The sequence below is a fragment of the Nicotiana sylvestris genome, chromosome 10 (genome assembly GCF_000393655.2).
Source record: "Nicotiana sylvestris chromosome 10, ASM39365v2, whole genome shotgun sequence".
NCBI classification, from domain to species: Eukaryota; Viridiplantae; Streptophyta; class Magnoliopsida; order Solanales; family Solanaceae; genus Nicotiana; species Nicotiana sylvestris.
Window position 1 is genome coordinate 121033649 of NC_091066.1, and position 8709 is coordinate 121042357.

Here is an 8709-nt window from a genome sequence, read left to right on the forward strand (position 1 = left end):
CAGGTTTTGCCGCGGCCGTGGTGAACTGTGCAGCTGCCCAGAACTTTTGGCACCAAAGTGTAAAACGAGGAAAACTTATTCCAAACCCTTATAAACTCAAGAAGCTCGTCCAAGAAAGTTTTAAGCTTGTTTTTAAACTATTTTGGAGGCAAAGAACAAGTGTGAGAAGAGCAACCAACCATTAAAGTTTTTCTATCTTCTCTTTATTATTTCAACTGCACATTATGAATAATTTAGTAGTTTTATCTTGTTTTGTTATGAGTAGCTAATTCCTTAGTCTAGTATTTTGATGGGCCTATTAAAGGATGAACTTCTTATTATGTTAATATAGTTTGCCCAGTTTAATCTCTATTTATTCAACTGCATTCTTGTTGTAGTTAATTGATAGGATCCTCAATTAGATTGTGCCTATTTAGTGTGCATAACTCGGGAGAGAGTGCAATTTAGGTAATTGTTGAACAACACCACTCCCAAAGTATATGAGGGATCAATAACCGAGGGCTTAAAGGCGGGATAGCGAAGCTTTGAGTGCAATATAAAGTGAGGTGTAATATACAAGCCAGCTAGCACAACTTAGAAGAGTGCATCTAGTAAATTGTCGTGATTACTCGGGAGAGATTTACGGTAATAATAGTGCTCATGATTGATAGAGACAATTAGGCAAATTTATGTGAAACATAACCGGAAGGGATTCCATCAATAGGGGAAATCATAACCTTAGATCCTTCTCTTAATTGTTTAGAACTTAATCATAGTCAGTCTTTATTTGCTTTATTACAATCAATATTAGTTAGTAGAAACATCCTCAATTGTTATTCAAAGCGTTTGGGAAGTTGATTACGTAGAATTTCGCAAGTCTAACGAGAGTAATTGATAGGCTAATTCCTTGTGGGTTCGACTCTGGGCGAAATACTCAAATTATATTTGCAACGTCCGCTTGTCCTTTTATAAGGCATAGTTGGGCGTGATCAATTTGACGAGTTCATTTATCAGATTGGATTGTTTATTCACATCATAGTTATTTTATTGCCTAGCTAACAGTGAATTACGATATATGAATCTTGAGTTGAGCTTGAAAGAGGTAATTCTTGATTGCAATAGGACTGAATAGAGAACGATCTTGAACCTAGTCATTGGGGAATTTATTTGTGAATACAAATAGAAATATACCCATTTTCCGTGCCAAGTCAATTGTGCAAGAAAATGTTAATGCGTTATTTTTATATCCAATCTTATAGGAACATAGAGTTTAGAATAAATTGAATAGGCGAGTAGAGTTTGTCAAATTTCTACAAGTATTATTATCCCTGCAGGTTAATAACCCAGATAAATGAATATGTCGAGTCGATTGAAGAATTCAACAGGATTATTAGCTAGCCATAACCATGGAATATTATTTCTCACTGAATTCAACCCTTCGTGCTATGAGTGCTAGTTAATTATTTGTTCTTTTTATCGCAGTTCTAGTTAGTAGAACTAATTAAATAAAAATTACCTTAAAATTGTTCTTGACTCGATAAATTAGAATTTTTTTGATTTAGTTGATAATTAATCATAAGTCCCCGTGGTAACGATACTCTACTCACACTTTATTACTTGATTGATCGCGTATACTTGCGCATGCGATTTAGGGCAATAGTGTTGTTGTGTTTAAAGTAGCCTGAGGAGTTGAACTTTCACCCAAGTAGGCACCAAAGCTTTTAACACATTCAATAGTCTTGCCACTGCATATGCAGGTAAGGTAACAGTAGGTAGAATAGTTGGCAATGGTGGTGGAGCATTCTGAACTCCCTGTTCTTGCACATGATCTGGCATAGATGCTTGGGGTTGGCCCATGTTCACATATTCAGCTTGAGAAGCGACATGTCTTCTTTTCTGATGAGCCCCAACTTGGCTGCCACCTTGGGTAGTACCACGTCTAGTAGATAATGGTTTGCGTGTCCTAGACATCTGCAAAAGAAATACTCCAAAGTCAATCTCAAGTTATCTCAACGCTCGATAAAAGAATAAAAGAAGGATAAACATTCCTAGATGTTCATTAGCCTCAAGATAATAAGTATGGCAGCCTACTTTCCTATGACCAGACTCTACTAAATATTTCCATGATTTGGGACTTAAAGCCTAAGCTCTGGTACAAACTATATCACGATCCAATTTAGGATCATGACCAGCACTAGGAGGAAGTTTTCCTAAATAAGCCTCATCTGATTTTACGGAAAATCGGACAAAGATTCCCCTATTTTAGGGCTATCAAAAAATAGTTCTTGTCTCATAAACAAACAACAACCAACTAATATTCATCTAAACCTGTCATAATCATCATCAACTAACAAAAAATGAGTTTTCACCAATATTACCAATCCTTTCAACACAATAAAATTAAATCCATCTCAAAGTACAGAAAGAAAGTGTAATACTAGTAACTAGTCCACATTAACAATTGAATACTCATGATACTAATAAAATAACTCTGGAGTAACTCTAAGAGTTCAAAAGAAAAGACTATAGTAAATAAATAAAATTCTTCGCCCACGCAAACGAGTGAGGGGCTCATCGGGTACTATCAACTCGTGTACTCTAATTAATAAAGTCCTCGCTCGTGTCAACTGTTGTCTCTGTAAAGAAAAACAGCGAAGAGTGAGTCACTAGCTCAGTTAGTAATAAAACTTAACCACGACCATTTTTTAATTGGGACAAGTAAGAAAACATGCTAGTATATTAAACAGAAAATATCATAGGAATGCCCCTTTCAGAAATAATAAACAATAATCAGTCTCATCATGTTTTTCATGTATTATAATTCAATTGACAATTTGGTAAAAAGCTCGATAAACACTGTGTAATAACAATATTCATGTTTGGTAGGTTTCAATAAATGGATCATATAATCGGTATAACTGTGGATTTTTTCTCAAGAAGTCAAATATAACGGTAGTCCCAACTCGAGGGAAATCAGTAACGGTATGATAGTTCTACCTTCCCACTAGCGAAGGCTGTAATGGTAACCAGTAATTACAAGGTGCACCAGGTCTAACGAATTCGTCATTAGCTACGGGATCCTTCAAAGTCTACTCCCATTTACACTTGTCTCTGTAATCCGTATATACTCATAACAAAATATTTTAAAACAATATAGGTCATTTTGGTTATTATCAAATCATATAATTTTGTTTAGATAATGATAAATCTTATCTCAAATAACAGTAAAACATATTCAGTAACAATGAGAATATTCAGAATAACTGTAATCATCTTAAATAAATGTAGTGGTATTATATTTAGTAAAAGACTTGTCCCACATACAAATTCAAAATAGTCGGTAATATGTTCATATTAAAATCATATATAAATCATGCTAGTTACAGAAACCCAGATTACGGTAAAGTTACTGCTCACCTCATGATGCCAATTAAACAAAGCTTAACTTCCCGTCAAATCCAAATTGCTCATCTTGTATACGAATTTCTAAATCATTTTAAAGTTTAGTGTCACCTCCCATTAATTCTATAATTCATAAAGTTGAGTAGTACCAGATCATTATTATGATAACCCACATCTTGGTTTCACTTAAGTTATCAGTTGTTAGACTTTTAATAAAATAATTCTCTGCAAATTCATCTTTCCTATCATATATCCTTTATGAACTGGATTAGTTCTCCACACAAATTCATATTCAATATTGTCTATTGCAATACAATTAAACATTAAAACTCAATCCTTGTATCATATCTTAGTTTACACCTTACATGTATCATATATAATGAGACTAGTTTAAGTACAAATACATTAATATTCTTTTTTTTCAAGTGAATTTATCCAGCAGTAGCATTGAGCCAACTTCCAATTGAAAATTTGCCCATAATAATTTTTATTGATATTAAATTTCTTATACCTTGTGAAACTCTTCAAATATATAAACGAGATAAAAAGAATTACCGAAAGAAAAGAACCCACATGACAAATTCAAATATTACCCTTAAGAATCAGAACATATTTAAAACTTCTCATGGTTTGGTTCCAGCCTCTTTCTTCTTCTTCTTCTTCTTCTTATTCCTCTTCTTCTTCTTTTTCTTCTTCTTCGCCTTTATTTCCTCCTCTATGGATTTTGTTCTTTCTTTCTGAATGCTTAGCTTCTGTTTTTTAGCAGCAGTTTTGCTGCGTCCCTTTTCCTTTTTCTCTTTTTCGTTTCTCTTTCCAGTGGGATTAGCCTATTCTCCTACTATATATATATATATATATATATATATATATATATATTTACTTTAGTTAAAGACTTATATGCCCTTATTAATATATATGGTATTACACCTTGTTGAGGTAAGTATATTGCCTAATTTTATGTGGGGGAACTATCTTTTAGGATTTTGGGTTGATTGTACCATTTGTTTTATGTGAAAGCTGTGTACGCAAGGTGACAAGTGGGTACACCGATTATATGTAATATTTGACCGTTTTTGTTATTTAGACTATTTCCATGCCTTTAATTAAATTGACATATCATGTTAGTTCACATTGTTAATCTAATCTTACATGTGTTAGCCCATACATGCTTTATTTGACTTTGTTAACATTTGTTCTACTCTTTACATGTTGTTTTGCTCTTATATGCCTAGTTAAAGTTATTGCCTTTCTTATTGCCTATTTAAATCTTTAATTATTGAATTACTTGTAATTTAAGTTGTTATTTCGTGAAATATCTTCTTGTTGAGTTATTGGTGTTGAAGATGTGAAAGTCGTTATCACATTGAGGAAAAGTTGTTAATTGTTGAGATATATTACTTGTTGAGCAATTCACATTCATTATTATCGTTAATATTTTTGTACACATTGTGGTTTAGCCATGGGAAAGTTGTGGCATATGTGCACTTGTGGTGCGAGTTGTTATTGTGTTGTGATATTGATGCTCATATGGTTGTATAAGGATAGGAAAAAATGTGCATGAGTCGGCATAAGGTGGGATTTATATGCGTGTTGCTAGTAAGAAAATTACTTGAAGTCACGCGGAGTCATAAGGTGGGCTAAAGTGCGTGTAGCTATTTCAGAAAAAATATTTTCAAAACTATCTAAATGTAACGCTCATGCGGCGGTATAATGAAAGATTGTGATTGAAATTGAGAAATGTGTATACGAGGCGATACCTCGATTATAATTCTTGTTGTATACGAGGTGGTACCTTAGTTATGATTTTCGTTCTGCATCTCATGTTGAAAAGAGTTACTGATGGAATAGTTCTTGTATCTTTTATTCTTTCTTGTCTTATCAGTTTTGTTCGTATTTAATTATTGTGGTTCTCTTTATTTGCTCCTTTCTTATTATCTCTATGTTTACAATCCTGTCATTAGTCTATATTATTAATTTGCTTCGTTATCATTTTTTTCTCCGCCTTCCACTACTTCTCATTATTATATTTTCATTCTGTTTATTATGTTCTAGTAGGTGTCTTGACCTGACCTGGTCACTACTGTACCAAGGTTAGGCTTAATAGTTACTAGGTACCATTGTGGTCTCATACTATGCTTCTGCACATCTTTTTGTGCAGATCCAGGTACGTCTGGCCGTGCTGGACGTTAGTGATTGATTGTACCTATTTTCCGGAGACTTTAAGGTATACCTGCTCGGTGTCTACAGGCATCAGAGTCACCTTCCCTTATCTCTGCATTCTATTTTATTTCTTATTCTAAAGTGTTGTAGTAGACCTTCCAGATTATTGTGTAGAGCTTATGACTCAGTTCCACCGATTTTGGGAAGAGTGTTGTTGAAATCCTATTCTAGAAGTTTATGTATGTTATTAGTCTTGCTTTACTATTTCTATTGATTATTTCTGTTAAGTTATTATTTAATGTTAGGCTTACCAAGTTTTACAGATTAGGTGTCATCACAACATCTTATGGTAAAAAAATTGGGGCCATAACAATATCATATTATTATTGATAATAAGTGAATTGGACTATAATTAGGCCCTAAAGAACCACCTTCTTGTATAGTTTTTATAGTAAAAAGTGATAACAAAATGCTCTGATTAGTGCTTTTCATGCCTTGCAGGCTATATACAATAAAAGAAGTCTATGGAGTACTTTTGGGATCAATTACGGAGAAAAAGAGGCCAATCTTACAATATCCGCTAAGTGCACCACGCGAAGGCAGCAAAACCAGAACTGGAGATGGACTGTCGCGGTCCCGGCTTAACCGCGGTCGGACCGCGGCAGAAGACTGTTGCGGATTCTGAGAGGCTAGTTGGCCGCAGTCCTTCCATAACCGCGGTAGGACCGCGATAGGAAGCGGAAAATTGAGGGTCTGAAGTGCAAAACACGGGATTTTTAGCCCAAAACCCAATATTAAACAATAGATTTTCCCCAAGGGAGGCAGGAAATGTTTTTAGAGTACTTTGGCAAGAAAAACAAGTGTGAAAGATCACCCAAAACATCATATTTTCTTCTTCTCTTTATTTTTCTGGCAACTTTGATCATGAATATTTCATAGTTTATTTACCCATTGTCATGAGTAGCTAAATCCTTTGTCTAGGGTTTCGATGGAACCTATTGAAGGATGAACTTCTTGATTATGTTAATATAGTTTGCCAGTTTAATCTCTATTTGTTCAACTACGTGTTTGTTGTACTTAATTGACAAGATCCTCAATTAGCTGTTCCTAATTAGTGTTCATAACTCGGGAGAGAGTGCATATTTAGGTGATTGTTGAACAACACCACTCCCAAAGTATAAGAGGGATCTATAACTGCGGGTTTAAAGGTGGGATTAGGGATAACGAAGTCTTGGGTGCAATCTAAAGTGAATTGTAATAAACAAAGCCAGCTAGCGTATATCGGGAGAGTGCATCTAGTAAATTATCGTGATTACTTGGGAGAGATTCACGGTAAAAAGAGTGTTCATGATTGATAGAGATGTGTTGGTAAATCTATATGAAACATAAACAGAAGGGATTCCATCAATAGGGGAAATCACTACCTTAGAACCTTCTCATTATTGTTCACAACTTAAGCATATTTAGTTTACAACTGTTTATTAACTTTCAATCTTAGTTATTAAATATACCATCAATTGTTATTCACAACATTTGGGGAAGTTGATTCTAAAGAATTTAGTAAGTCCAACAAAAGTAATTGATAGGTTAATTCTCTGTAGATTCGACTCTGGGCATAAATACTCAGGTTATATTTGCAACGTCCGTATTGTCCTTTTATAAGGCATAGTTGGGCGTGAGCAAATTTTGGCACCGTTGCCGGGGAATTAATGGTGTTATCAATTACAATTGAAAGAAGTACATGCCTAGAAACTCATCGAGATCTTGTGAAGTATTTGACGCATTATCAGATCCCGAGAAAGTTTTCAAGGCCTTGAATCGGGCTAATCAGAAAAACAAATAACAACCAACAACTGCACAATTCGAAACAATCATGGGGGATCACGAGGAAAACCCAGCGGTACCAATAGTGCCAGAGGCTGCTCTCTATGACTGGGCACAACCCACAGCTGAAAATCTATCTACAACCACTGTAGTTCCGCAGATACAGGCTGAGTCATTCCAAATTACGAATAACATACTGCACTTGTTGCAGAACAGGGGACTATTTTCGGGGTCGCAAGTCGAAGATCCTCAGCAGCACTTGAAGAACTTCCTATCTATCTGCAAAACCCAAAGGCAGCCCAACGTAACTTTGAAGCAATCAAGTTGTTATTGTTTCCATTCTCAGTGACAGGAGCTGCCCAGACTTGGCTAAACTCACTTCCCATAAATTCTATAACAACTTGGGATGAGTTAGTCAGGCAATTCCATAACAAGTTCCACCCACCCAATAAGACTGCTCAACAAATTGATGAAATTTTGAGTTTTAAACAGAGACCAATGGAGACACTGCATGAAACATGGGAGCGCTTTAAAGTGATGCTGGTTATATGCCCGCACCATGGTATTCCAGATCTGATGTTGGGGCAGCGGTTTTACATGGGATTGTCAGATAGCGTGAAGAACATTATTGATGCTTCAGCCGGTGGAGCATTTTTGAGCAAAACATGGAGAGAAGGTCAGAGTCTGCTTGACAAGATGGCACAAAATTCGGGATGGACAACCAGAATGCACCTATCACTCCAGCGGTTAACTCAGTGCTCTTAGATGCATCCAACTCTATGGCTGAAAATATGGCCACCTTATTGACACGGATGAGTATACTCACCAAAAAGGTGGAAGAGTCAGGGCAGAAACAGCAGGTACACATTGTAGATACTACCAATGGGGGCTTGTGCGCATCTTGCATTAGTCAGCCAATCGGTAACCAATGGAATGCAGAACATGATCATCACCACTACCCTAAAGACATGAATTATGTGTCTAATTATGGAGGCTAGAGACAGGGTGGTCAGAATTGGGGCCAACAAAATCAGCAATACAGGCCAGTCCATCCATAGTTCAACAATGGAAACGTGGGAGGTATAAGACCCCCTAACAATATGGCACCTTACCCAAGGCCACAGGGATATAATAATCAGAATCAGCAGCAGAGGTATCACCCTCCTCAGCAGCAGCATGGTGGAAGGCAGGAAGATGGGTTAGATAGACTTGAGACAATGATGCAGCAGGTTATTGGGTCTAATGCAAAGATTAATGAGAGAGTGGATGCACATGATGCAGCAATCAAGAATATTGAAGTGCAGGTGGGCCAAATATCTATGTCTCTGAACAATCGTCCTCATG

The 8709-nt window shown here is 36.0% G+C and overlaps 1 non-coding gene across 1 annotated transcript; it reads right to left on the reverse strand.

Annotated features, from left to right (window-relative positions):
- Positions 1–7824: 7824 nt before the first annotated feature.
- On the reverse strand, positions 7825–7931 carry LOC138880541 (small nucleolar RNA R71). The gene has a single exon (XR_011403275.1). It is a non-coding gene; the product is annotated as a small nucleolar RNA R71 (small nucleolar RNA).
- Between the last annotated feature and the right edge of the window lie 778 nt (positions 7932–8709).